Below are 6,011 nucleotides of genomic sequence, written 5' to 3' on the forward strand. Positions count from 1 at the left end.
TTGCATAATTTTGTGTCTTTTTGTTTTTCTCAGATTGGCCCAGTTATATCTGTCTGAAATTACTGATGGGCAATGTCACTCCTATCTTTCACGATATTGACAATTGGAAGTGTCAGGATTCTTTTTTCAATGCACAAATATTAAACCATTTGGGCATGGGGTGAGTCCGGGTTTCATGGTGTTGAAAATGAGGGAGTTTGGTTGGGTTCCTGCATCTGTACGGAGGGTAAACGGAATCTCTCTGTCAGCGTGGCATCCAAAGGGCCGCATAAGCCGTGTGCATCTGTCTGCGTCCCGGGGTCTCCCGTGGGATATCCTGCACGGGGCAGAGGGAGTTGCTGGGGAGCAGTGCAAAGCAGCTGCTTCTGCCTTGTGATAGGGCTTGCTGCTGCCTGGGGGGCAGAGCCTTCCGTCTCTGAGGCCAAATGGCCACCGACTAAAATACTACCGATACACTTGGAAGAGGGATGCTGCTGGAAGTGTGGGGGTTTGCTTTTTCCCAGGAGGAAGACTGCGAAGGCACCAACATCTTCATCGTGTCACCAGCAGTGGGTTCTAAGTACTGTGCTGCAATTAAGGGTGACTTGATTGGAGTGAGATGCAGTTTATTTTTTCAAGTGCGTTCCCGGTGCCCTGTGTCTGACCGTTGCGGCTCCCGCTGACGCTGCGATGGAGGGTTAGGCTGGCGCAGTCTGGTTTCGGATCTCGGCATATTTCAGTGCTGAGCTGGAAGTGCTGTTAGCACTTACGGTACGTGCAGCTGACCTGGTGTGACTTAATTATTTTGTGGTGATGCCTGGCGGTCCCAGGCGCAGACGAGACAGCCCGCAGACAGCTCAGGGGAGCTTACAGCTCAGCCTGGGCGCACTTCAGATGAGCCTTGAAGGTCTTCCAGAGGCTTCATCCCCCATCTCTGATGCGGCGCTTGCCTAAGCAGCGTTCTTAACCCGCTCTTAGGTGGAGATAGCTTTAAGCCCCTGCCTGTCCTTGGAAAAACATTCCACCCGGTCTTTCATCAAGCTTTTATCTTTAAACTTTCACCCCCCTCCCCTCAATAGGAGGCATCAGGAAAAAAGATCAGCAGTTATAAATATTAAAAGTTTCATCTGCACTGAGTGAACAACCCTTATCAGGCTGCACAGCCGCTGCTGCTCCTGCTCTACAGGTCTCCACAGACTGCAGATTATAGATGCTTTAATCATAGTGTGTATTAACTGGAAGGCCAGATTGAAGTACCAGGCAGAGAGCGCGTAAGTCACTCCTGTTATTATTTGATTTTTATCAGGTGTGGGGAGGGGGAGAGAGGGTTGTTCTGGGGTTTGTTGTTGTTGGGTTATTTCAGTGAGCATAAAAGATAGTTTTATGAAAACATTGACACAGTCCCCCAGCCTCCCCGCTCCTCACTGCCGCCGTCCCCCGCCAGAGGAGAGCGATAAGGTCTCTGCGTGGCAGTGGACTGCCCTTGGTTTATTTTCCTGAGCTCTCATTCATTTAAAGGCCATTCAAAGTCATCCCAGCCTGAAGGTGAAAGACAGAGCCACTCATCAAGAGCATGATGAGATTTATCTCGTGAGTCAAAGGTCCAGGTGACCGTGGTAGTTTTGTTAATCACCTTAGATTTTTACTTTTAAGATATCCGTTGGGGGGTAGAGGGAAGTGTGCATTTACATCCGTAAATAGATGGACAAGTGCAAATGGCAGCCGGAGGCCTGGGGCAGGCTTGCCCCAAGTAGAGGGATCTCTGCTCTCGAGCAGAGTTGGTGCCTGTCTTCTTCCAGCACAGTGTAGCTACGCTTGGTGGCGGGCTGGCAGTGGTCCTCCAAGAAACTAAACTGGGCTTGTCCCTGTGGAATACCTCTCATTTCACACCGCACGTTCAGGTATCTCCAGGAGGGCGTTAGGAACTGCCTGACCGGCATCCTTGGCCTGTCCTCACAGCCACCGGGGAGTCCACCTCTGTCCCTCCGTGTTGTGTGTGAGCTCCTCAGCGTGCAGGGGCTGGACACTGAGCGTGGGGATAAATCCTGTCTTGGCTCCAAAAGGGCCAGGTCCACAGGCTCCCAAGTGCTTAAAAAAAACCCAGTAAAAACTGCTTAGCCCCACTGACCGGCTGCTGTCAGAGTTAAGGTGGTTTCCCAGCCCTGGGACAGTGAAAGCTGCAGCGCAGCTCTAATCGCTGTGTTTTCCACTACCTAGTTTGGAAAAACAAATAAGCTCTCGGGTCATTTAGAGCCCTGCTCAGGAGAAGAGGAGTACAGGATCGCAGTTCGACTGACACCAGCCTTCTCCAGCACTGTCATAATCAATATTCATTAACTGAAGTCTATTGGACTTGGACATTTACTGCTATTAATAAGCCAGGAGTCTATCTTAGTGTGGTTTATGAAGGAAATTTTAGGTCTGCTAATAAAAAGAGTTGCTTTTCTGCAGTTTCTTAGCCCTGTCCCTGGGCCGTGCTTTCATCACTAAAAAGAGAACTGGAGCATGTGAGTAGTGCCAAAAGAGAGAAGAACAGAGGGAAACTTCTCTTCAGAACTGGTGGAAGGCACCTGTGGGTTGATGCATGGCCAGCTTCAGAGATAACCTTCTTGCTTCCCTGTAATTTTCTAAGCCACCACCCTGCCTGCACACCAGAGGAGCAAAACACGAGCTGTTTGGGGACATCACCCGCTCAGCAGCAAGGCTGAGCGCTCTGGCCGCTTTGCTGGGGTACCTGGAGCACCATCAGGCATAAGCACCCCTCCGGAACCCAGGGAATGCACCCTGGGTGGGTGATTCCTGGCTGGAGGATGTCTGCCAGCGATGACCATATTCCTCCGGGGCTGTAGTGCCAACCTGCCTCTTCCTGAGAACCAGCCCCTGCCAAGCAGGATGCTCTGGGTGATGGTGTGCGCACAGACCATGTGAAAGTCAACTCTGTCCTAACAGTTAAAGCCTGCAGACTCGGTGGCCTGCCCGTGTCCCCATTTTGTTGATAAACGAAGGGAGCGAACCTTATCAGAACGAGCAGACTGCAGTCCTGCTAACGTAGCTCCGCTTGTGCTAAAGATAATTGATGCTTTAATAACGCTACGCATTATCCAGATTGTGGCTGGAGTGCGTATGTGAGGAGAAGCATCAATCACAGGGGGCTGTATTTAAATTCCATCAAGTATGGAGGTGGGTGGCAAAATGTGTTCTTGTGCTGCTCTTGGGGAAAGCGTTGGGTTCCGAGATATGAAGCGAATGAATCATCACATCCCTTTTTCCTGCATCAGTTTCCTGCAGATTGGGAGAGTGAGGATGTACATTTTTGCTATCTCAGCTGGAGACAGGAGATACTGTGTGTTGGGGTATTGGAAACAGAGGTTCGATGACAAAGAACTGCCGTTCCCATGTGGAAGGCCTTCAGTCTCTTCTGCTAGCAAAGGGACAGGTCTCTCTGCCGGCTGCGCTGCTCTGTGCAGAGAAGGTCCTCCTGCAACCCAGGCAATGGCTCCTGGAGTTGAGTGAGCCTTGAGAGAAACTGGAGGTGAAATTTGCTGCTGTGTGACACAGGTAGACTCACAGGGGCCGGCCAGGCAGTAAGTGAAGTCCCACCACTGTGACAGCCTTGTGGGCAGGCAGCGGGGATGTCTGCAGTTATCTTCGCTGCTGCTGGTTACCCAGCGTGTGCCCCAGGGCACTGCTGCGGAGCCCGGCAGAGCGGCTTCAGTTGGCTGCGTGCTCGGCTGGGTCCATGGGCCAGCGTGCAGTGGTCATCTTTACAGAATCACAGAATCTCCTAGATTGGAGAAGACCTGTAAGATCATCTAGTCTAATCATTAACCTATCACTGACAAGCCCACCACTAAACCATGTCCCTAAGCACTATATTATCTACATGACCCTTAAATACCTCCAGGGATGGGGACTCCACCACTGCCCTGTGTAATGCGTTCCAATGCCTGATGACCCTTTCGGTAAAGAAATTCTTCCTCATATCCAGTCTAAACTTCCCTTGGTGCAACATGAAGCCATATCCTCTTGTTCTATCACCTGTTACTTGATAGAACATGGACATGCTCCAGAATCTCAATGTCCTTCTTGTGGTGAGGGGCCCAAAACTGAACACAGCACTCAATATGTGGCTTCACCAGTGCCGAGTACAGGGGTAAAATCACCTCCCTGGTCCTACTGGCTACACTACTCTTGATACAAGCCAGGATGCCGTTGGCCTTCTTGGCCACCTGGGCACACTGCTGGCTCATGTTCAGCTGACTATCAGTCAACACCCCCAGGTCCCGCTCTGCTGAACAGCTTTCCAGCCATTCCTCCCCGAGCCTGTAGCGTTGGTGAGGGTTGTTGTGGCCAAAGTGTAAGACCCGGCGTTAAGCATTATTGAAACTCATACTGTTTGCCTTGGCCCATCAATCTCGTCTGTCTAAATCCCTCTGCAGGACCTCCCTACCCTCAGGCAGATCAACACTTCCACCCAGCTTGGTGTCACCTGCAAACTTACTGAGGGTGCATACTGAGGGTATCTTTGATACCTGCCTGAAGGGTCTCTGACCACTCACCGGCCCAACGCGCCCGTGGGATAGCTCCGAGCCTTGGAGAAGCCAAAGGGAGCAGGAACAGATCCATTTTTGCATCCTGCCCCAGGATGTGGCTTCCTGCGCTCAGTGCATCATGTGTAAAGCTGCAGCTGCTCCTTCCAGAGATACGGTCCTCTCCTCTGAAGCTTTTCCTTGTTAAGATGACTCCTGGAGCATCTTGCCTGGCTGAAATGTTTCCCCCAGCCCATGTCTGCCCAAAGGCTTAGGTAATTTAGTAAATGAATCCTGTTATCTTTGAGGAGCTGCATATAGATATTGATGAGAGCTTTTATTCTCTTTCAGCTTATCAAGACATTTATGGCCTGATATACCTCAAACTCTCTGTTTATTTCATGCTCGGCAGCAGAGGTGGTTTTCCCAGCAAAAATCCTCCCCGTTTTCTGTGCCCGAGAGTGGGAAGCTGCAGCCCCTGTCTCCCTCCTGGGGGGTGTTGCTGTCACTGGCAACTTTTGGCTGGGGACTTTGGTCCTGGTGATCTCAGTTGCTGGTGTGGAGCCTGCCAGATGGCATCCCACAGGCCAGTAGAGCTGGAAGCCACCCCGCATGGTTCTCCTGATTCCTCCTGTGTGCTCCTCACCTTGTTTGGAGGGAAATGCCACCCTGAGCGTTCAGTGCAGAGCTGGACAGCAGGTGATTGCTATTCGGGAGTTTCATCCGCTGCTGGTCTCTTACCTCCTGGTTACAAGACTGTGGAAAAGCTTTTAGGAGCTGGCATCGTGCACGATCATGGAGAAAACCAGGTTTAAAAACCTCTGGTTTGAAACTAAAAGACAGGGATCAGAAAGAAAAGTGGAGTTTGTAATATCAGTTCAGTGTCACACTGTTTTGGTGCAGAGACTGGTGAGGGCATTTGGCCTCAGAGGATGTCTGATGTGTGAAGAGGGATGGGGGAACTGGCTCTTTGGAAACTTGCTGGTGTAGGATGACCCTGCTGGGGTCCATTATTTGTCCCAGAGCCAGGCCAAAGCCAGCATGGGGCAAGGAGGGGTGAGAGAGCTCTCATGGGAAGTAACTTTGGGTGTTGTCAGGTTAGCAGGTCCCAAAGACCAGAGCAGCATGCTCAGGACTGGCCCAGGTCCTGCGTTGCCATCATGGTGGCCTTTCCCACCCAGGTTGCCCCCGAAATCTGAGCACCCCATTCCTGCCCTGCAGGGCCGGCTGCCTGCCAGGATGAAGCTCAGCCTTGGAAAGGGTGGAAGAAACCGTGGCGATTGCTCTCCTCATCACTGCTCCTGGGGCGACGGGTGACATCGGAGCCTCGCCGATGGTTAGCGTGATGGCTGCAGTAGTTGTTATCACAGCGGTGACAGTCCCTGGCTCGACTGAACGGGGGAAGGCGGAGGAAAAGAAGGGAACCCTGGTGAGAGCCATGGACGGGGCTGGTGGGGCTGCAGGCAGGGCTGAACCGGGGCTGCCCGAGGGGGAACCGGAGCC

The sequence above is a fragment of the Charadrius vociferus genome, unplaced genomic scaffold (assembly GCF_000708025.1).
Source record: "Charadrius vociferus isolate BGI_N301 unplaced genomic scaffold, ASM70802v2 scaffold326, whole genome shotgun sequence".
Lineage (NCBI taxonomy): Eukaryota > Metazoa > Chordata > Aves > Charadriiformes > Charadriidae > Charadrius > Charadrius vociferus.